This window comes from Diorhabda carinulata, chromosome 2, assembly GCF_026250575.1.
Source record: "Diorhabda carinulata isolate Delta chromosome 2, icDioCari1.1, whole genome shotgun sequence".
Lineage (NCBI taxonomy): Eukaryota > Metazoa > Arthropoda > Insecta > Coleoptera > Chrysomelidae > Diorhabda > Diorhabda carinulata.
The window spans coordinates 12,923,251-12,948,517 of NC_079461.1; the positions used below are offsets into that span (position 1 = coordinate 12,923,251).

The 25,267-nt window shown below is 30.9% G+C and overlaps 1 protein-coding gene across 1 annotated transcript in view; it reads right to left on the minus strand.

Annotated features, from left to right (window-relative positions):
- LOC130904210 (ras-GEF domain-containing family member 1B-like) overlaps window positions 1-25,267 on the minus strand; it is a 559,401-nt gene that overhangs the window by 423,504 nt on the left and 110,630 nt on the right. The gene's annotated exons all lie outside the window — the stretch shown is intronic.

Here is a 25,267-nt window from a genome sequence, read left to right on the forward strand (position 1 = left end):
CAGAGATTTCTGAAGGAAAGAAGCGGAATCTTTGTATTTATAAGATATGGCTATTTTCACGAGAACGCAGGTCACTCCGAATTAAGGATCTAGGCCGTTCTGAAAGGTGAGAATAACAAAGTATTCATTGTACATTAGGAAAATTGTATGTTTCGAATTCGCGTGTTATTTAGGACAAAAAGATCTCCTTCGTAGATTAAGCAAAATTATTCTAGGATCATTTCACAACATTTTTGGAGGTAGGGACTTTATTAACATAATATAAATTACATATTTACACTTTTTGAAATCGTTCTGCGTAATTACATTTCAGAACATGAAATAAAACATAATATTAGTCAAGAAGCAAGTGCTGTTTTCGAAATTCAATTAGGAAAGCTCAATAATAATGTAACAAGGTACTTGAATGTATAAGTATGCAGTTACCCATTGGAGAGAGAATCGGTATGGATATAAAAGTGAAGGAAAGAAGTTGGCAAATGAATTTTAGATAAAAGTCAACATTTTGAGTTGTAAACCTTAGTTTCTTCAACTTTTTGATTTGTGTTAATCAATTTATCAAAAACAGCATTGCTTAAGAAATTGATGTTAAGGATTTAACGTGTGTAAAGTCACTAAGTAAAATTCAAGAGGTGAAACTGTTACTTTGAATAAATTTGGAGGTGACTTGGCATTAGGATTGATATGCGGCTTCAGAAAGTATTATCAAGGGAACAGGAGGAAGAGCAGCGCTTTAGGATACCGATGTAAATAGGAGTAGTGGGTATGCTTCCACAAATGCTATTAAAGTTCATGGTTATAAATAATAAGAATACAATGGTAATGACATTTTCATGAGAAAAAGTGATTGGGATGACCTTTCTTTCATAGCTCACGGAAACATCAATTGTAGTAGGGCAAACTCTCTGAATATGAGAAATTTCAGATCAAACATCGACGAAGATCCTATTTGGTAACAAGATAAGGCTACCGTATAAATTCGTATTAGGCTGATCGAGATGTAACTGGAGTCGATCAGAGGTTCACAAGTCTTCGAGTCAAACAAGTCTGTTTAATAGTCAAATGGATTGTTTCATGATATTGTATTTGGCTGTAAGCCCGCCGAAAGGACGACTGGTGTGGAACAGTGGCACGAGGCGACAAGTCGATCATATGTTAAGCTAAACGAGGTCGTTTCTGATATTATAGGATTTATAACGAAGAGATTTCTTGTGATTGGCGCAATTTTGAAGACAAAGAGCCGAAAACAGCTGAGTAAGGACTCAGGGTGCAGATGGCTGCGATCGACTAGTTACAGGTGGATTCCAGGAGAGAATGCTATTTTTTATTATTTGTATTTTCAACGTGCCAGTTGTAAAGTTACAATTACATGTCTGTGTACAAAATATAATAAACAGTGTAACATTCAAGGCCAAATGGAAACTTCATTTTCAAAACATGAAATAGAATAAGATGACAAAACTTAAATGAGATAATACTTAAATCACAAAATCAGTGTACCCATCTAAATTCGATATTGAGACCCATATTCGATCAGCTTTTATAGACTTACCCGGTTTAACTGGCGAGCATAGAAAATTTGCTTCTTGCTCGAATTGTATTTATGATAAAAATCAATTAGATCACAAAACAAGAAGAATAGAAAGGAGGAAAGGACATTCAATTAATAGTCATACTTTTTTAAATTTATATAAAAGGAATGTACTATCCAAGAAAATTCGCTCACAAATACTCCAAATACATTCTAAAGATAAGTACATTAGATTAAATAACATTACTACCGAGTTGTAAAGGATACGATTACTGCTAAATAAATCCTAGTGGGAGAGAAAATAACGAAGACATTGTGGATGTCAATAACGTTCAATACATTTTTCCCTCACAAAAATGAGACCTTACAAATCTATAACACTTAAGATTATTCAACATATTATCAGTTTTATTGCACTTACAAACAGTACGGATGATAAATGGAAAAATAACATATAATATACCATTGCATAAAACCTTGATGCTTACAATGAAGGTTTTGCTATGTGGGAACAGCTCTTATTAAGAATATATCTGATGACATTTTTTCTACAACCTGGTTACCAAAAATATTTCGTGATAGGTGTTCAAGATCTCGCGTAAGCTAATTAATATGACATTGGAAAATGTTTTACAAATTTGACTCAAGACGAAATTGGATTTTTGTCAAAAAATAGAATGAAATGGTTGATGATAGCACCATATATTGAAAAATATGCAAATCTTTATATTCTAGTTCCAAAGCATATAACTGTATGGAAAGTTCGAAAATAATGAATAATTATTTTGTCAGTAAAATACTTCAAAAGAACTATTTAGTTAAAAAACTTTACGTCAATCATTACGGTAGTTATAGAACATTGATAATGTATTAAGACGTATGCACAATTGTACGTTTTTAAATCCATCCAATTAGGTTGAATATAGTTGGGTGGTCCCTTCTTTATATTGTTGGTATTTGTGACTGACGTAAATTTCTTTCAACATGTAATTATAGAATTCCATGCAGCAACAGAAGGAATGATAACAATAATACCTGAAGTGATATGTCGTGAGCTATTTCAATGAAGGTAATACTTATCAAGTTAATTATAAGTAAATGTTAAGCTCTCCCAATACACAACTGATCTATGAGAGTACTAAAATCTCAATTTTTGAAAACAGCACATAATAATAATAACTAAAAGTTGCGGAGTCTTTCTTTGCCACTATATTTCGTTTTTGTTTTTGCTTGATTTGTTTTTGTTCGACGAATTTTCCAGATTGGATTTAAAAAATTTAAACAAATACGGTATACTTGATGATTGATGTATTCTAACCTAACCTATCCTCGTTATATTTGGCGGTAGTAAAGGTACTGTACACTTTGGCAAATTATCTTGAGCTTATGATAAGGGCAAGTAACAATTTGACCCTTCTCATGTTCTATTTTTAATTCTACATAAATTTTAGATCATACAGCACTTAGTAAGTTATATATAGTCTTTCTCGGTATTGATGGAATAGATATTCGAGAATCAGATCAGTCACAAAACTAACCCAAGATAAAAGAGGAGAATATGGTAAAATGTCAAAATTTTAAGTAGCAAGTCCTATATGTATTTTAACTGTTACATTTTTTTCTTCAGTTTAGTGGTGGTAATCTTAGGCTCCCGCTAGCTTACTTTACTCAGGGACTTTATCTGTTTCAAAGCCTAACTTCATGTTCAATTTGCAATTGAAAAAAGGTGGAAAAAGATAGACTTACCTTAAAAAAACTGTTTATTAATGTAAAAAAATGAATGTACAAATTAAAAGAAGAAATATAAAAATGACCATTATCTAAGTATAAAAACTACAAAAACTAAAAGTCATGTAATACTGGGAAAATTCCTAATAAATATAAAAAATATATATAAATGTATTGAAATAATATTAAATAAAAAACACTTTATAGAAAAATTACAAAAAATTGGTTCGAAAGTATGCCCAAGAAAAAATCACAAAATATGACTAGTATGGTTAGTTTATATGCTTCCAAATAAACCTTTACAAATGAAATTTAAAGTATTAAAGTATAAAGTATTCTGATAGATAAAGATCAATTGGATAATAGATAAAATTAACTTGTTAACGTCTATGGTCACAGCGGCATTTGGATAGGAATAAAAAGAAAATCACTCAACTACTAAAATATTTGTTATTGTAGCAGATTTTTGAATCGACTTGTTCTTCATCTGAGATCTGTATATGAGAAACAGTTTATTTTTCGTATTCGTAACTCCACCAAAATAATCATTTCGCTGGACAAATGTCCTCACTCATATACAGGTTTACCTATAAGTAAGAACCAAAATGTATATTCGATCGAATGAACCTCGATTTCTAGTCTAATTTGCCTATACAAAGGAAATGGAGTGTAACATAGAGTTTGAATTTTCTCGAATAAATAACAATATAATAAATATACAAGCAGCCATAGATAACTTCTTTAAAAACACTTTTATTACCAATCTTGAATCGTTAAGAATTTGAGGCCACTTGAAGTAAGTTAGATGGATTCTTTCATTTATAACTACAGAAGCTGTTTTGGAAAGAGCAGTCACTAATACGAAAATATGCGTGAGATATCAAAGCGATAAACAATGTCTACCACACGTAAATATTCAAAGGAAGTAACTCTACAGCTGTGTTAAAAACTTTTATGTTCAACCAATTACAATGGCGAAATGTAAGGTTAAACGCAGTGTATTACTCAACGGTGAATCTATAATTTTTTCACTTCTGCTTTGTTTTGTTGGTTGTTTATCGATTACGGGGAAATAAAAGTGCACTTCAGCAATCTGATAATGAACAATCATAGAAAGATTTGCAAGATTAACGGAAAGTAAAAAATCTACTTTGGATTATTTTGAAAATAAAAAAGCGGGATAATTTCAATAAATTATTAGTATTAGAACTGATCTAGAGTAGAACTATTCATAATTCATAATATTCAGAACTATTCATAATTTATATCAAGAGAACACTGTTGCGGTATTGAAATTCATATATCAAGCAGATTATCTAGATTACATATTATATCAACTTGGGGATATTGCATTAAATTCTAATTTGATGTAATTTGTATGTATATTTTTCCCTTATCAAACGCCTGTATTTGTCCCAATACTTTGTGTTAATGTTTTTAATACTAATATGAAGGTGAATTTATTAATGGTTATTGATAAATTAATTGCGATTAAGTGAACAGTATAAACTGGGAAATAGTTTCATACAATTATGTTTCATATTACTTTTGTTTTGGCAAGAACGAAAATCTATCCCCTTTTTAAAAGGGCGGTTGAAACATAAGGGAAATTAATTGTAATGGTTGAAAGGCAGGTGTTGAAAAGGGATAAAGGTAATCAGCAGATGGTTAGGGCATCTAGGGAGAGTCTATAAATAAAATGATTAGTCGAATTAATATTAACTTATCAACGATATTTTCTGTTACTAATTTGGGTTGGATAATCAGATTCGTACAAACTAAAAATTTAATTATATGAAACATTTTAAAATTCTATAAGTTACTTGGAATCAAAAAAATGGTGTGATTTTAAACAAATAATAGCGTGTTAGTGTTTACGATCATCCATTTATATATCACGTTGGCCATAACAAAATTACTCGTATTTTATTGTAGATTTACAGATTCGTATAGTCTAAAAAGGTAGTCTCTTCCATTCATGTTGTGAAATTAATCATTTTTCACTTTTTTATAACATCTATCAAGTCCTCAGTACACGTTAATTTCTCGTAACCACAATTGACATAATTTTCATGAATTATAGATTCGAAAATGTCGATTTAATTATTAATATTTTCTTTCATTAAACAATAACAATAATTTTGATTTAAGTACGACAAGTCAGTGAATAGATAATTGATGGTGGAAGAATACACGATAAAGTTTCTATGGAAGTTACGATTGTCTTCCAAACTTCCAAGGTGATAAAACAACCATCTCAAACGAAATAGGGCAAAGTGAATCCTTAAAATGCCGCTTGATATGATCTAACGAACATAGCTAATTGAGCGGAGTTTCACAACGAGGATGAATGGAACCAAAATGAGATCAGCTTGCTTTCAGATGGTGGTATTTACTACACCGACGGATTAATAAAAAGGCCAGCTGGATGGAGTAGGAGTATATAAACGCAAAGGGGTTGAAAAACAATAATAATATTGGCAATAATCACTGTGACACAGCGTGTTGCAAAAAATAATAAATATATTTGATGGATGCTCTAGATCCCTTGCTTTGGACTTAGTGCAATGAACTTGCTGACGAGGTGACCAAGCTAGGAGCCACTCAACCGCTGTCAGAGCCCGACTTTGCAATAGAAATCAGTTACGCCTAGGTTAAGCAATACCTTTTACTGTGAAAAATGGAGAAAACGCAGAAACTTTGCCTTAATTATATAGGTGGAGACTATAGGAGCTGCCTTGCTTAAAAGTAAACGACGCCCGTGGGATTCATCATTTCTAGAGAGGTTTTATAGAAATAGTTGAGTTAGTAACTATATAAGTTGGCAACAGCCTGAAGATGTGTTTTAGAAACTTAAGAAAAGGTGAACATGGATGTGGTGATACTCGTTAGGCAGAATTATTGATAGTTAAAGATTGTCGGTGCAATCAAACAAAGGCAAGAAGAGTAGATCATATAAATATGTAATATGAAGTGATACAGATTATTCTAGCTGATAATAGGAGAAAGAGATTGTCATTATATATAGAAAAAGAAAGTCTATTTACTTTGGCGGCCTGGTATTTCAATTTGAAATGTTCAGTTTTGGTCAGACGAAGAAGGTAAAAATCCCAATCTCATACCGCTCTTCGTTATTAAAGCAATTATTGATCAACAACTAAAATACTAAGATCCCGTGGATAATGGTAGTAACACATTATTTTTTGGCTTAAAGTCTTTTAAAGCCTTCCACGTTTAAATCGGATAGCAATATACGAAAAGGCTAGGTATGAGGATATTTTGAAAAATTCTTAACCTACTATAGAGCCAAACAAAATTTTTATGTCAAAATATTTTATTACTCCACATATTCGCTTCTTAATTGTATACATTTATTATAGCGAACCTGCAACCTCACAGCTTTTATTAGCTCCTCGTTGGAATAAAATTTAAGACCTTTTATTTATTTATATTTACGAACTTTTTTTCCATTAAAGAAAGAGATGATAGTCGGACGGAATCAAATCTGGTGAATAAGGGGTATGTTCTAGTAACTTAAACCCTAAATCACGAATTTTTTTCATGGCAACATGAGATTTGTGTGCAAGGGCGTTGTCCTGCAAAAACAAAACACCTTTGGATAGCTTTCCATGTCTATTCTCTTTAGTTTTTTCCCGTAGAGTGGTCAGTAATGTCGAACAGTTATTGTGTTACCCTTATCCAAAAAATCAATCATGATTACTCCATGGTAATCTCAAAAAACTCAAGTAAGAACTTTTCCAGTAAATTTTTGGGTACGAAACTTCTTAGGTCATGGAAAACCAGAGTGTCGCCTTTCCATCGATTGTTGCTTTGTTTCTAGATCGTAGAAATGTACTCGATACTCCAATTTTTCGATTTTCACAATTTCGGTGGACATCTTTATTCTTTTAATTTATTGCTTAAATCTGGTTTACTTTTTTGACGTCAAACTTTACATTTCTAATAAGTTTTGTTTATGCATGGAACTGGTCTGGGCTAACTAGATATCAATACATCCTCGTAGATATGCGATTGCTGAAGCTATAGGAATTTGTAGTACAAACTTCAACATGCCAAAAGTGTGTGCCATTTGGTACCTGAAGTTCTTACGTTTGAACTACCAGAAGCTCACAAAAATATTTTTACTCATACTTTGGATACTAATGAGTACTATACAACTTCATAGGAAAGAATATAACATGAGTTGCGGTTTTTTGATTATAATACTTGACAAAAATACTATATCTTTACTGAAATACTAAAGGTTTGAATAATGAATCAAAATACAAAACTGTTTCTTTGACATTCCTGGGATTGTGTACCACAAACATTACTTACAATTTTTTCAATGAATTTTGTGGAAGATTGAAGAAGCAAACATTTAAAATGTTTGACTCGTTCGACATTGTCTGTCAAGAGGTTACTAGTCAAAGTCAGTATCTCAGTGTGAGACCAACTCGCCTTATTTGCAAGATCTCACACCGTGCTTTTTCTATACGCTTCTTAATTCAAAATCTACATTAAAAGGATCGAGATTTGAATCTATTAAAGATGCGAATGAGAAAATTGATAGAAGAAGACCTTCAGCATTGTTTCAAATGATGGAGTAGAAGGTTTGTTTAGAAGGTCAAAATGAGTATAAATTCCAATTAGAATATTTTGAAGCATTTATATATAATCCTTTTACATTACGTCTGTAACAGTGTAAGTGCAGAAACATTTCACAAGTAAGATAGTCTTTTTTCCAGATAAGTATACTGGATGGAAAAGTATAATAAAGCGTACAACCAAATTTACCGATTTAACGCATTTGAATTGTTTTTTCTAGGAACATTAGAAATTATTGAATTGAATTATTGTATTATGAACAAGACAAAACCGGTCAATTGAGCGGATTAGAGATTTAGAATACTGAAAAAATGTGTCAAATAATAAATCAGCAATTATATAATTCCATGTTGACTTTTCAAAGTAGATCTAAATACAGTTTAATAAAAGAAGATATAAAATTTGCGCATCTAATTGAATGAGATCAATAAGTTCTTTGTTCCTGTTAGTAAATCATGTATTTCAATAAAAAGGTCTCCAAATAGTAGTGAAGTACAGTCGGAATACGGTTAGAGAGATGGAAGAGGTTATCGGCATATCAAAATAACGCATTTGCCTTTTATTGATTGAAGAATAATACATGCCCAAGCTATAATCCGTTGTGAGTCGGATTTTTTGCGCCGATTCAGAACTGTCAATACAGACATCGGTCTAACAATTAATGCAACCGCTTTGTGGAATAGTCATGGAATGGTATTTATTGACTCTCTTCAAAAAGATAAAACAATAACAGAACAGTATAACGCATCATTGATGTGGCTAAAATTTAAAATTGCATTTTGAACAGGTTCATCACCCAACGTATTCATGAAATCTGGTCCCATCGACTTTTTCTTTTTCCAACTTCAAAGTTTCACTTGAAGAAGAGAAATTTTCATCAAACGAGGACGTTATTGCAAACGTAAACATCTATTATGGGGAGAAAGACCGTAACTCTTACTTGGGAGAGTTAAATAGGATAGAGCATCACTGAAAAAAATGTATCTGTAGTTTTAGAAAGACACTATGTTGAACAATAAGAACGATTATGGAAAAAAATGTTCTAGTTTTTTTAGGCTGGAAAATATTTAGGCAACCCTCGTATGTTTGCAGTATTTGTAAAAGCGTGTAATCTGGAAACCTAAGAGAAATCCAAATGTTAGTACGTTACGTTACGTTATTTTGTGAATACACGATAGCATCCATTTTTAAAAAGTAATATGAAATATACTTACAAATCATTATATAAATATAGTATTAGAATACAATCAAAATATTTCACACCATACCTGAAACAAAAACATAAGGATGTAAACATAACTTTAACGTTTTTTTTTTGAAAATTTTTGTTACCTCCAAGGTCAAAGTTATATTACACTACTATGAAACTTATTAATTGTTATTTTAATGGAAATATTGTATGTTTTAAATTGAATAACATTTCTATATTTTAATCAATTCTAGCATCTGGGGTGATTCATTGAGGCTCTCTGAAAGAATTTATATCTTGGGCATCAAAAACACGTTACTCGAAGTAAAAAGTGTAAAAAGTTTCAATATAAGAATAAAATAACTGACAAGAAATTGATGTCAGTGTTTTAAAGTCTTGAAGTGCTTGGAAGTAAATTAAAAAAACTGGTGGCAAGTGAATAAAACCAGTAATATAAGGTTTGTTCCAGCAGACCATTTATAACTACTTGATTACGCGCGATATGAAAAGTGCATTCCAACAGTATCAAGTTACAAAAGTTTTAGTCCTTATACCCAGCAACAAATTCATTTATGACCACATCGTTGAAACTTATCGTATCTGTTATTTGGGTGGAGACGGACAAATTTCTGAGTTTTTTAGTAGTGGGGCTATCACGAAGTTGTCAATTCTACGCAAAAAAAATCCAAAACCATATTGGTAATTTAATTATCGATAAAAAGTTTGCCGGACAATAAATATAAAATAATGGGCCATTTGACGCGTAGTATACGCTAAATATGTCAAATTTATTAAAGCAAGAAATATATTATCACACCGCTGATTCTAACATAAAAAAATTTTGCAGTAAGGTGATGAGCTTATCGGACATTTTTTACGGGGCATATGATCAGCCGGATGCACCAAAATTGTGAATTTCCTGCAAATCTTTTATCAACTACTACAAATGTCATTTATATTGTTCCTTTCCCAAAACTGAAAATAATATATAAAAAATATTTTGTAGCATACAAAACAAAGAATAAAAATTACATCTATATTACTTAAAGTGTAATTCTTCAATGTGCACTGCACTTTTAAATTTAAAAATATTTGTTTCCCTCAATGAATAGGTATTTATTTATGCAACAGTGAGTAAAGTAATACTTTTTTTCACGAGTAGGATAGTCTGACATTGCAATTCCTACGAGTGAAAAAAAGTTACTCTACTCATGAGTTTCATTCAAAAATTTGTCTACGTCCATAGACTTAAAAAATTCGACAAAATCTTTATCAATTTTTATTTTGTAATTATTATTAATATCGTTACACTCCATTTTATGTAATTCCTCCCTCCGCAGAGCTTCTGTGATTCCGAATATTGGAGCAACCTGAAAAGTGTTACAAATAATATCTAAGCTTACATTAAAATTTTCTGCTGTCATACCTTATGCATGAGATAATGATCGTCTAGAGCTTTCAACAAAAACTATTTATATTTTATATTTATAGTTATATTTATATTTTTCAAATATGCAATGAGTTTCGAGTATTTACTGATGTCTACGTCGTTATTTACCATTAGGGTGCCTTTCAGTTTGGAATACGTCGATAAAACAATTTTATAATTGTGTTAAAAATGTCACTTTACAGCACTGGAAAAATCAGCCGCTACGGTACTTTTCTTCACGCTTTTTGACCAATTTTTGTATTTGTATAATCGAAATGATGTTTCTTCTCTGTCTTATGTTTCGTTAAAGCTATTGTCATATTTGTGATTTTTCATTCTATTTTGAGGTATTTTCTCATTTGACCAATGTATGTAGCTTCACAGTTATTACATATTATATAAAATATTATTCTATGATTTTGATGTTATTGATTTCAGTACAAACAAGTGTTTTAATAAGATGTTATTGGATTTATTACAAATTTTCGAATCATATTTGTTGAATAAATTTTGGGAATTTTGTGACAAACATTTATTGAGGAAATAGGTATAAAATGTTGATTATTATTATTACGATTCTTATTATTATTCTGGGGACTGTAGAATTTTTTTATTCTGTCTTCGAAAATTCTATTGATTTTTTGGGATAATCATTTGATAGCAAAGCATTTGTGCTAGTTTTTCAGATTTCAGCATGAGATTGAGTAATTTTCAATAAATTTCATTTATTGGACAAAGAATTGAGTAATTTCAGAGGTACATGATATTTTTATAATCAATTTAACTATATAATGCTAAACATAATAAATATCAATAATTTCTAATTCAAACTCAATAGGGTTAATTATTTTAATCTAATTCTAATTTTTTGAACATCTTGATACATGTATAATTGTTCTTTTTGTTATTAGTACCAATGAATGAAATTCACTAATCTGATTATATTCAAATCAACAAATTTGTTGTTAGCAAACAGCTTCACTCCATATAAATGATTAAATCATGAACCAGTTGACAATTTTTTTACTTACCAAAACTATTCGACTAAAGAGACAAAAACAAGAGAGCTTCCCTAACTTTCTTTCCTCTTTTATGTGTTTGTCTATTTCCCCAATTGTAACTATCTCATGTTTTATAGAAACCATAAATACTGACACAATCATAAAATTTTTTTTAAATTCAAGTATTTTTAATTCACTGTCTCTCTCAATAGTTCACATATATAATTACATAATTTGTCCGTATTCTAAATGTTCATTTTATATATAATTTATAATTTTAATTGATTCAGAGTCTATGATCCTACTAAATGTTACAATCAATTTAACTATAATTTCACAACCTAAATTCTAAATTTAACATATGTAGCCCTTCTTATTCCTATTTTTTTACATAAAGTATAACTTCTTTCCAATAAACTCGTTTTAATTATTTTCTCTGATATTATAAACTGTTGCCGTATTCTATAACAAATTCTGTCAAAATTCGGACAACTGGTTAAAGATAGGAAAAGACCAATTCCTGTTTCTTGGTTATATTGATTTGATATTTGACTTTGAGAATTATTCTTATTATTTGCAATATCATCATTTAAATAATTTTATAATGACATATTATTTATATCTAGAAAATTTACTAATCATTTCCATTGTGGTTACTGTTAATAACATATCTATTCTTATATGGTCAAAAGATGCCAGTATTTTCTGCATAATATGGTCACTCGATTGAATTTCTTCAATGCTTCCTAATATTCAGGAAGCATCCAAATATGAGTAGTGGCATTTTGATATATAGCTGTAAAAGAAGATGCAATGGGAGACACAACTGTCTTCTCTAAAATAATTTATCGGGTCTCTCTGAAAATTTAGAGACTATTTCGAAGAAACGATACGTAATATTTATCATTTCAAAAATGATTTTCAGAAAATAGGGCCGTTACCTTGTATTATACTTAACCTTGACCGCACGTTAAGTTAAAACTTCCTCTGAAAAGTTTTTCTATATATAGATTTGAATATTTATCTTGTTTTCGAGGAAAAAAGGCATACCAATCATAACTCATACATTTTTTAAGGAATGGAAAAAATTGGATGGATTACTTTTAAATATTAATTGATACTCAAGCTATTCAAAATTATAGATGTGAGATAAACGGAAGCCCTTGATAATTTCTATTGCTAAGGAAAGTCACTTATCATTTATGATGATTATTGCATTAGTTGCTTGAAATTTATTTTATTGCCTTGTAAACATCTTTTGAAAGTCACATTTCAAAATATCATTGGGGTAATGCGCTTTTATGATAAATGTTACATTCAATACATTAATAAAATGGAACATTTCAATAGCACTGCCCCTGAATTTAAGTATACCATGGAGTTGAATACCTCAGCATTAGATTATTATATTAGAAAAGAGCGCATAATGAATTACCTAGAGAATAAAATGAACTCATACATACACAAAATATTATGTGTCACTGATTTGCTCAGAAAATCTTGGTAGATCAAAGAGGGCTTTTATTGGAACGTGGCGGATGCTCAATTCAATAACACAACCATAAGTTCATGGAATTCCTTGTCGAAATAAATTTTACTCAAGTCTTTGCAGAATAATTATTCAAAACTGCCAGTTCAAGATGTGCGTTTCATCGTCCAAGGCTTCACCTTAAGCCTGCAATGTCGACCCACTTTCTACGCGTACACGAGCCTTGCGATGGAAAATACCCTTCGAATAGAATTAAAATGTTTTTCTTTAACTCAAATTGTTGGTGAGATAATTTTACGTCTAAAAGCAGAAGTAATGCCCTAGAATTCCCAAAATTACTTCTACTTATATTTTCCATGTTCAATTAACTTCAAATAATTTCAATTAAATTGAGAAATCTAATAAAAGTGCTTTAAAGGTTGTAATGGCTTCGTTCTTGTACCCTATTATATTTTCTCTAGAGTGCTTTTAGAACCATTATAAATTTTGATTGAGATTATAAATTGGATTCAGTTTATAGTTATGCTCAGTAATGTGAGATCAAATAATTTATATCAATGATATTATACCATTATTTTCTACTACATGGACACAATAATTTGTAAGATGAAAATAGGATCGAATGGATCGATATTTTTATTTATATTATTCATTGGTTTCTTAACCTTGTATTCGAGATGATATAATAAATGGCGAAAAGTATGCTTTACAATAAATATACAGAGTATTCCACGCCTTTATGGAAAAAATTCGTGATTAGATGACTTGAAAATAGTGCTGTGACATTTTCCAAATTATATGAGTATATATTGGAAAATTCTTAGCATACTATAGAACCAAACAAAATTTCAATGTCAAAATATTTGATTACTCAACACATTCTCCTCTTAATTGGATACATTTACAGCGAACGTCTCTAGACCATTAAAAAAAAAATGTTTCATCTTGCTCTGCAAACCGAACCTCCACAACTTTTATTACCTCCTCGGCAAAGAATATGACCTTTTAAACTTTTTTTCAGTTGAGGAAAGAGATGATAGTCGGACGAAGACAAATCTGGTGAATAAGGAGGGTGTTCTATTAATTCAAATCCTAAATCACGTATTTTTTGCATGGCAACATGAGAAATGTTTGCAAGGGCGTTGTCCTGCGAAAACAAAACACCTTTGGATAGATTTCTGCGTCTTTTCTCTTTAAATTTTTCCCGTAGAGTGGTCAGTAATGTCGAATAGTACTCTGCAGCTATTGTATTAACTCAACCATTCCGATTGTTGCTTTGTTTCTGGATCGTAGAAATGTACTTTATTATCATCCATAGTAACAATTCGGTTTAAGAAGTCTACATCGTTTTCAAATCGAGCACAGATCGAACGCGATGCTTCTACCCTTGCACGCTTTTGGTCAACATTTAACCATTTGGGGATCCATTTGGCAGCAATTTTTGTCATGTTCAAATTGACGTGAACTATAGGATGAACGCGGTCGTATGAAATATTCAGTGCTTCAGATATCCATTTCAGCCCAATTTAACGGTCTGATAAAATAATGTCATGAACTGTATCGATATTTTCGGGGACTGACACAGAAACTGGTCTTCCTTATCGGTCACCATCTTCATTGGAAAATTTACGTCTTTCGAAGCTTGCAGTCCAATTTTTCTCGCATACGAAGTCGCGTCGCATACGAAGGACACTGATCACCAAGGATATTAATCATATCTTCGTAAATCTGCTACCTCTTAACCCCTTTAAATACAGGTACTTGATGATGGCTCGATACTCCAATTTTTCGATTTTCAAAATTTTAGTGGACATCTTTTTTTTTTCAATTTATTGCGTAGCTCTGGTTTACTTTTTTGACGTCAAACTTTACACTGACACTTCTAAAAGGTTATTGTTCGTTGCTATGGTAACGCAATATTTTATTTATGCATGGAACTGCTGTAGGCTAACTAGATATCAAAACATCCTCGTACTTTCGAACATTATGCATTTTTAATAGATAATTGCATATGTCTATGTAGTGTGTTTGATAGAATTAATACTAAACTACTATTTGAAGGCCACGGGCGGCACATGCCCAATGGTTAACAATCAGTTACTTTTACAGGGACAACCTATACAATCCAAAGATAGCCAAAATGAATTTTTCGATCGATTTATTAACAAAAAGGTACTCGATAAACTTTATGGATTATAGGATAATCTGAAGAAAAAGATTATAAACTGTAAGTATTTATTGAAAATTTATTGAAAATAGTTACAAGTGGTATTGAAACACAATAAAACATTTCTACTGTCGAACATCGTATTACTTACATATGAAAAAAAGGAAAATTTATTTAGTTAGCCTACAACTTTATCAAATAAAAAAAAGAAACTATAATAAATGTTCGAATTGGGTACTTTGCACTTATACAAACTTCCGGAATCTTCAGATGATATCTCTTTAAACTTGGAAGGGCAATCCACGATTCTGCCTTATATCCTCCCAATGGAAGTTTATTCTATGGATAATTTCGTTTCTTGTATTTACCGGTGTTGCAAATACCTGCTTGTAAGATATTCCCAAAAAAAGTAATCCATTATATTAAATTCAGGGAAACGTGTTGGCCATGCAAATGGACATCCACGGCCAATCCACCTATTAGGAAAATGTTGATCGATATTGAATATCTGTTTGAATTTTATCGTGAGGATTTTCATCACATGCCACACCGGTCAACAGAAGGAAGTGTGTTGAAGTGCAAGGTGCCCACTTCGAACATATATTATAATTATTTGTGCTTTTATTTGCGAAGTTGTAGGCTAACCAACTAAGTTTTTCTACATTTCAATTTTTTTCTTATGTGAGTAACATGATGTTAAACAATATGCAGTCCAATTAGAAATATTTAATGGTGATTTAATGCCTCCTGTAAGGATTTGCAATTAATAATTACAGTTTATGATAATTTGCTTCAGAATGTCACCTTATGGTATACAGTTTCCTGGGTTCTAGCGATCTAAAAATCTACATATTCCCTAAACCATAAATTATGAGAAAAGTCTCTATTTGTTAAGAAATCGATTGAAAAATTCATTCTTGCTATCTTTAGATTGTACAAGTTGTCCCTGTAGAAGTTACAAATTGTTAACCATTGGGTATGAGCCGTCCCTGGCTTTCAGATATTAGTGTAGGATTACTATTTAATACACTACATGGACATAACGTGATCATCCATTGAAAATTCATAATGTGAAATAAAAATAAATTAGTGAGCCTAATATATCAAATTCACTTCAAAATATGAACTCAATAGTCAAAACCGTTACGCTCAATTCAGTTTTAATCCAATTATTTTTTTCAAAATGTATGTGTAGAGAAGTATCCTCATTTTTGAATATATTATTTATCAGCTTTAGAAATTTGGCATAATTCTGAACCATTTACATAGGATGCTCTGATTCCTCTGTTATCATGTTGTCAAATTAATAATTCCTCGTATTATTTATTGTTTAAAATTTAGATTCAAATGATTTCCAAGATATAATGTTATAAGATTTTTCTCATAAAATAATTGAGCAGGTAATGAATCGTTTAGAGCTAAATACTCTGTTTACACTACGACTACACCAACACTCACAATTACAGTCTCGCGCGCGTTTCGGTAACCAAGTTATCGTCTTCAAAGACTGAAAATAAACTCACGATCAGTATAATTGTGAGTGTTAATTAGCTTAAACAGTGTATGAATATCACCAACAGAAATTGCAACTTAGATCGTTTCGAATTTATAGTGCATTTTGAATCAACTTTCCTTCAACCAAAAGACGCGGTACGAAAACGATTTGGCTGGCATGTTGAATCAAACGTAGGTAGAAAGTATGATGATACTTTATGATGATGATTTTATAAAACTCGTCAAAGTGAAAAAATTCTTGTATTCGAATTTTTCTTGCACAACTATTTAAGTGACACAAAAATATGACTAACGCAGCTATAGAGTAAAATGATTTATCACATCGTTGTTCTAGAACAGCGAAAATTCTTCAAATATAAATACTTATGTCTAGAGACAATATAAGAAACATATCCAATACATTGGAAAACATAGACGTAACTGTAGTTCAATTCAGAATCGCCATTGGGTACTTGTCGAAATATCAGCTGTTGCTACCTTGGTATGATGAGACAATGCCACAAGACTCAGTTCTACTCTCACAAATTTACCATAATTTTTTTTGAAACATTACACAAAACCAGAAATGTTTTACAACGAGCCACCACTTCTAATACTAAAAATAAATTGCTTGGTAAAATATTTCGTCTTAAATTAAAAATCATTTGCCAATTGCACGATCTTATGGTTGATATAAATATCTATATTTTTCAATTTTTATATTATATTGGAAACCATCTCACCGTATCGAGTTCAATTCATTCAAGTTCTGTTATACGAACTGATTTCAGGAAGTGTAAAAGTCCATCGTGGACTGGAGGTGAGTCACGCTTTTGTTTTATAACTTGCATCTCAGTGGGCGAGACGGTCAAGCACCATGGTCTGGGGAAGAAATCAAACCAACAGATAATGCCTTCCCTATAGTGTATATCTACGTAAACAAAAGTTTATATTAGGCGAAGGCGGATATGGCGAGGAGACAGTCAGGCGGATATTTATTTAGATTTGTTTTATTATTTTTCCGTTTTAAAATATTATCTGGAAGACTATTTATAAGGAATAATAATAATAATGTTATAATATGATAGTCTCACTTCAAAAATATGTTTTTTATAGTACGGGGACCCAATAACAACTAGAATACTATTACAATAAGATGTTTGTGGTATGCAGTACATCCACAATGTTCTAGATAGTGGTGAAAATTATTGCCATTTGTCATCTGTAATATTTATGTGATTTGTTCGTCTGCAGTAATTTTTTTATAGTGCTTCTTGTTTCGTTTTTATGATGCCAAGTTCAAATGAGCAGCATGCAGCTGCTAAAATTTGTTATCTACTCGGTTAAAATGCGAATGAAACTGTTTTAATATTTAAAACAGTTTTTAAAGATGACAACTGTGGAAGTGTACGAGTTAATTCTAAAATTTAAAAATGGCAACATGTCGTTGTGGTCGCCAAAATCGACGAAAATATTGAAAAAAAACTTTTATTTGGAAGTGTTAAAAAGATTTTTCGTCATAAGGATCCCATCTGTGGCAGAATTTTTGTTCCACCAAGAAAATGCACCTGGCCGTAAATTCACTTCTGTTCAACAGTTTAAAAATGGGATGGTTACACTGCCTCACGACCACACTGGCCTGACCTGGTCCGATGTGACTTTTCCTTATCTCCAGATAAAAAAAAGGTATGGAAGGACACCGAATCCGTAACATTGAATAGGTCAGTAAAAGGAATGGAAAGTGTTTTGAAGGAGATAACGTACAAAATTTGAGTGGGGAACATTCTTTTTTGTTATCTTTTGTCCTCTTTTGTGACTCTTTAATGTGGCTCTTTGAGGCTATTTTTTTAAAGCTCTTTGGTGTAGTTTTTATGAAGTTTTTGAGTTTGCTCTGGAGAAGTGTTTAAGAAGACGGTGTCTCGTTTTTTTCTTTTAGGAGGAAGTGAAGAATCATTGAATGTGGAACGATCATAAACTAAAGGTCAGTGAAATTATTCATTTATACACATCAAAGGAACAATTATACATATGTTGAGATGTATATCAGAATAAAATTGTTTTAGAAGAAATAATTAAACAATATTTAATTAGTTTAACTAAATGTTTGTCATTAGCGATATATAGTTGAGTTATTTATGATAAAGATAGTATTTAATCTTTCATATTACAATAATAGTGAAAATTATTGGTTTTTTATTGGGAACGTGGCAATGAAACACCTAAGTAGACAAACTTTAATATATTTTCCGAGCTTTCGAATACTTATGTATTCATCGTCTGGGACTGAAATTATGGTCAAATACAATATAAAAAATATGTATAACTATCATAAAATTTCAATTACAATAATTAATTTTCATTTGTGATGACTAATTTATTTTAAAAATTTTAAACTCATAGGATTCAAAATTCAATATTCAAAGTGAAGTTGATAGAAATATTGATTCTGATTACTATAGGAATTTTTAATTTGTAAGATTATAACTGACGTTGAATTTTTATAGGTTAGATAAGGATAAATTGTAGTGAATGATGTTCAATATTGAATGGTTAATTTATGGATAACATTAAATTTCAATAGGCTAGGTCGTTAGGAAAGTAGTTAAATATTTATTGGTTAGAATATAAAGCTCGAAGCTCGGAAAATATATTAAAGTTAGTTTACTTTGGTGTTACATTGCCACGTTCCCAATAAGAAACTGCTCACAATATAACTGGTAAAGACTTCGTTACAATTCATATATATATATATATATATATATATATATATATATATATATATATATATATATATATATATATATATATATACCAAGTACCAAGTACCAATTTTAAGAATTTCATGCTGAGAATTATTTGAATTATACAAATAATGAGAATTAGCATATTTTACTAACATTAACTAACATTTTGTATGTAACTGGTCGAAACTATTTTTTAACGTTAATTATACATTTCATAAGGATCGACCAAGTACATGTTTTAGAAGTATACTGTGGGAATAACCTAGAAATGGTCAAAAGTTAACTGACCATTGCAAATTAAAACGAAGAACACGCTTGACCATTTGTGTCAGTGCATATGACGCATAGAAATTGTATTAAATTAATGCACGTACTAACTGAATGAAATGTTTACCGGTTTGTGTATTTTCAATAATGATTATTGAAAAGCAAGTTATTATTTTAGTCGCTGCCATATCTTATCTATATATCTTATCTATATCTTATCTACTGAAATTAATAGTTGCGGGATAGTACCTATACGAGGGTGGCTACATAAGTTTTGAGATAGAAAATAAACTTTTACATGCGTTTGAATCGATTGTCGAAGCCTTTTCTTCATTCCGATTGAGGTACCTCCAATACATATGATTTGAACGCATCAACTTCTTCAGGTTGTAGAAAAACGTTGACCAAACAATTAATTTTTGTTCTGCAGGAATAAGAAGAAACTGTACGGCATCAATTCGACGTTTTGACTGTTCAAAAATGTTTTTGTTTTAAATGATGTTTGAGAGGTTGCATTGTCGTGGTAAAGAATTATTCCTCTTCCGGCTATTGATATCCCTGGTTTTTACGAACAAATGCAGGTGTACCATTTAGAATTGATCGTTGTACGTTGCTCTAATGGAGCAGGTTATTCCGAAAAAACAAGCGACCAATTGCTTCGAAGTACTTCGTGAGTAAATAACTTTTGTTGAATTTGGTTCATATTAAAAGACCCATACAGTTCATATTTCACGATCTTAGAGATGTCTTTTGAAGTCTCGCAATTGAATTTTCTCCGCATTCCTTCGCTCTAATCGACACGAGCTTTTTTTGAGCGATTTCCACATTATGCTGCATACTACGCGAACAAATGTTTCTGACAGCCAATTGTACATGCAATATAGAATGTATAGAATGCGAGTGGTACTAATGCCAAGTATTCCCCAATCTCACGGTATGTCACATGACGATCTTACTATATTAATATTCGCACAGCATCGATATTTTCTTGCACAATAGTCAATTTTGGATGACTTTCACGAAACTCATTCTGTAGTGAAGTTTGACCACGATTGAATTAGGAAAACCAAAAAAACACGGTGGTTCGATATAGTGCTTTATAATCCAAAGTCGAAACGAGTTGATCTTCACAATGATATGCTTTAATCCACGTCGAAAATCATAGAAAATCATCTCACGAAAATGATCGCGATCCGTTGTTTGATGAAAATGAATATTTCAAGTATCTGTAAACAACTTAAATAGTACTTGTACGTCAACATGTCAATTTTATGATCGCAATGTCAGATATGATATTTTCACATCAATGTTGCCATATCTCAAAACTTAAGTATATGTAACGTAAAGTTGCCCGATTATAATATTTTTAGTCTATGACAGTTATCGTTTGCTCACAATCATTTTTCCTTACTGCAGTTTTTTTTTCGATAGCAGAACATTATTGCTCAAATATTTGCTTCACTTTATATCCTATAGAATAGAATATAGAATTGTTAATTTAGAGCTATCTAAATCTGAGGTACAATCTCCAAGATAATAACAAGAAATTTACTCCAAAAAATATATTATTTGCATAACTGTTCACACATTTCATGTTTAAATATTTTTGTGCTTATAATTATGTTATATAAGCGTTATATTTGAATTACATTGAATGTTTTTCATCCTATTGCTCGTGAAATTGAGAACAATTTTTTTAAATTGAACTGTCAGATGTAGGCTAACATAAATGGACTACTAATTAAGAATAAATGTATAATGCACGAATTAGGTATTTGCGAAGTGAAAGCGATCAAAACAAAAAAAATAGTGAAACCACCTTCTCTCTTCTTATTTTTATGATAATGTAGTGAGCTAATTTTATCGGAAAATACTGCATACGAGGTGTGGTCGAAAAATATTTTAACTCTTGACTAGCAATGAACTTTTTCTAATATTGCATCCATTACTATCAACATTTCCAGAAAGCTTCACTTACACTATAGTGGCCTTACCAATGTCAGAAATGGTTTCAAAACGTTTCCTTCATAGCAAATTTTTATTTTCGAGAAGAGCTAGAAATCATGTATTATATATCTCGTGAATGAGGCGGATGAACACACACAACTGTGCAATAAAACTATTAAGGAATTCGAGTACCTCACGCTTTTAAAAGAGTGACAGCAATTTTCTCTTCATTTTAGTCTTATATTCAAAATAATTTTTTCTTTCTGGTTTCATTAACTATAGAAGTATTAACATCTTCAACTTTGATTTATATATTTCAACATATATGACAGTAATAGTAGGTCATCATATTAATCATGTCACAACCTCATTATTTCATCTGATGCTTGCATGCGACAGCATGATCAACCGAAAGCCTTGCATTTTATTATTTTCTAAATATTGGAATGTCTGTTCCACGTTACAAGCAACACAATTATTATTAGAAACATATTATTTGTTTAATTTTTTGTTGCCTTAGATCATAAACTAGTGACATATTTTGACAACGTTTAATGTCCTCAATTAATAATTATGACTTGATACCTTGTATTTTTTTAAGAAAAAAAATGTATTTAAATTTAAGTTGAATCTAGGAATCATTATTTCGTAGCTTTAGAGAAATATATGACCCAAATAATCACTTCATTTGTGAATATTTGAAATTTCACGAAGTAACAAAAGTCCCATGATTTACACGCCTATTGCGAATATTGCAAACTCATGTAAACTCAAAAAGAACAATGATTCTTGCTTTTGTTAATATTCAAGTACTTAAATTTCACTAATAGTTCAATTAAAAATTGGTTAACTCCTAAATATTTTTTACAATAACTACAGCAACAGTGTAGCCATTGGCTTGATTAATTGATGCCGATCAGGGCAGTGCAAATATGTTTTCTACTCTTTACAGATGACTTTAGTCTTATTTGATCTTTCGCAATGACATCGACAGTTCAAGACTTTTACCTGATCAATGTTTATAGCTCTAGTATCATCTAGCAGCCCTCTGATCGCGTGGTATTTTTGGATGTATTAAAATATATTTAAAATGTGAGTATTATTATTAATCATATCCCGAAAGCAAACTTTTTATACCAAAAAAGATACTTACTTGTGTTTTTGTGCAAAATTAACCGAAAATCATGACTTTAGAACTAAAATCGGAAATATTTTTGTGGAGTCGTGTGAACATTCGAATTAAATTCTTCCTGTGAAACTCTAAGTTGATAAATCCAAGAATATTTTGAATAATTTCTCATGTGATTACCATTAATAACTCGACATGGAAGTGATTTGAGTGGAATTCAATGTAGCTATTTTGATAAAGTGGATAGATTAGAAAATGTAAGAGAAGAAGATTATACTGCCAGTGATGGCTACTAAAAAATTCATAAGTGGATATAGATTAATAGAAGATAACCAACTTTAATACCCATTCTATTATTTTTTGTGAAATTTCAACAAAAAAGGTCTGAACTAAGTACCCAACGACTCACGTTCTAAAGTAAAAATCGAGTCTTTTCTAGCGGTTAATAGAATTTATTCCTTTTATTTGCAGAAAAATGTTACTCTGTTTCGATATTAGAACAACGATAGTCCTCGTACACATTTTCGTGTGAGAATTAACTCTATTCTTAAAAGATTTATGGTAATTTTTTGTGGTGGGTTGGTGCCCCTGAATAATAGTTTAATTTCGTCAGCTGACTGGACGATTATTATTCGGTTATCAGTAAGGGTGTCGTGAGATTGTTTTAATTTTAAGATATTATTCATAATAAATCATTAGGTTTTAGACAAAGTAAAAGTGGTCATGAAATATGGAAAAAACATACAATTCTACAGTGAATAAATTTCTTGAAAAAACCTAGCCTGACTGGATGGTTTAATGTGCTGGAATAATTATGTTTCACTCTCAAAAGAGGTAAATTATTTATGGTGGTATAGGCCACTTACAAAGTGAGTTTTTTTTAACTCAAGCAAACTTTCAAAGTCAAAGAATGTAATAATATTTTTAAAGTCAACTGTCAAACATGAATCAGTGACACCAACCGACCACCTACGTTACGGTGTAATTTTCTTAATGTATATTCGGAACAATTTTTCTATGAATAAATAATGTGAATATAAGTTGAAACAGAGAAAATACACTCGTAACAAAAGGACATGCCAGCATTCGTTCCTTTAGAAATCTTGCTGGAATGAAAAGCCTTCTGTTACTTGTATTTGAATATACTATTTTTAATCTATCTGTAATACCCATTTGTGTTATGTACGGAAATTAAATAGTCAAAATTTCTCTTTATAGATAATCAGTGTGAATTATAAGATAAAACTGTATGATTGGTATTTGGTCTGTAGTGTGTTATGATGAATCTACGTTTCGTCCGCAAAAACTCGTCCCTATCTGGTTATAGCACAGCAAACACGCTTGGAAAGTTATCACACGATTACATCTATAGTCGATTTTAACCATGATACTCTTTTCGAGGAAAACTTTCCATCCCAATCATCACTAGAATGATGCTCAATAAACAACTTCATTGCCATTGAAATTGATCATAGTAATTACACAAATGGCATTTTTTTCAAAAACCGATGGTAATGAGTACACGAAATTCACTTCTACATTTTCTTCTATAATCACGAGGTCTTTTATCAAGTACAATCAAACACAATCTGAATGACGTGGATTGTTCAAATTTTGACATGATCCAAATTATGAAAAAGGAACAATATGGCCTTTTCAGTTAATATTCGAAAAATTGAACACGTTGCAGAATCATTCTCTTGTTTCTTATTTATGTAAACAGTTTTCAATCACCAAACTGGTAGGATGAATTTTTACATAGTGTGTCTTACTTAAGTAATTTATTTATACACTAACTATTCACCAACACTCATGCTCTACACTTTTACACACTAAACTATTCTCTAGAATCTAATTTTTTCAAATAAATCGTTTGGTATACTTGTCACTATTCCGATATGTTCACTATGACATCATTTTGTTCACTAACTCTTACGACTGCTACAGCTATTATTAAGTATATATACTCTCCTCACTTTCTAGAATCTTCGAATCCTGAAAATTTCTAGTTTGCCGAAAACAAACGAAAAGACCTGGTTAGAATCGTCTTTATAAAAACAAAAATGAAACAGAATGTGATTAGATTAGAAACAAATACTCGCTATAAAAAATACCTGCGCATTCACCAAACTTTAGTTTCGATCAACATAACAGGACCAGCTTCTCGGTCCATATCAGTGGGCTAATTCATAACAATAGGAACTATTACACATTAACGGTCTATTATTTACAAAATGAAGTTCATAATACACGTCATAAAATGAGTCTGTAACAGCAATAGAATACTTTATTTTGTTAACGACTAAGGAACTAATTTGAATAGAGATTCAAAAAAAAATTACGAAAAAGTTAACTTATCTCACAACTAATATTAGTAATATTGCATTTGTGCAGTAGAATACTATTCATTTCAAAGGTCTCAGCTTGGAATCTATAGTATTTTCAACTCAAGTTTTTGTAATTGAGAATAAGTATCGCAAAAACTTCTATTACTACACCAACACTCACAATTATACTATCTGAAGTTCGTTTTTCATAACTAAG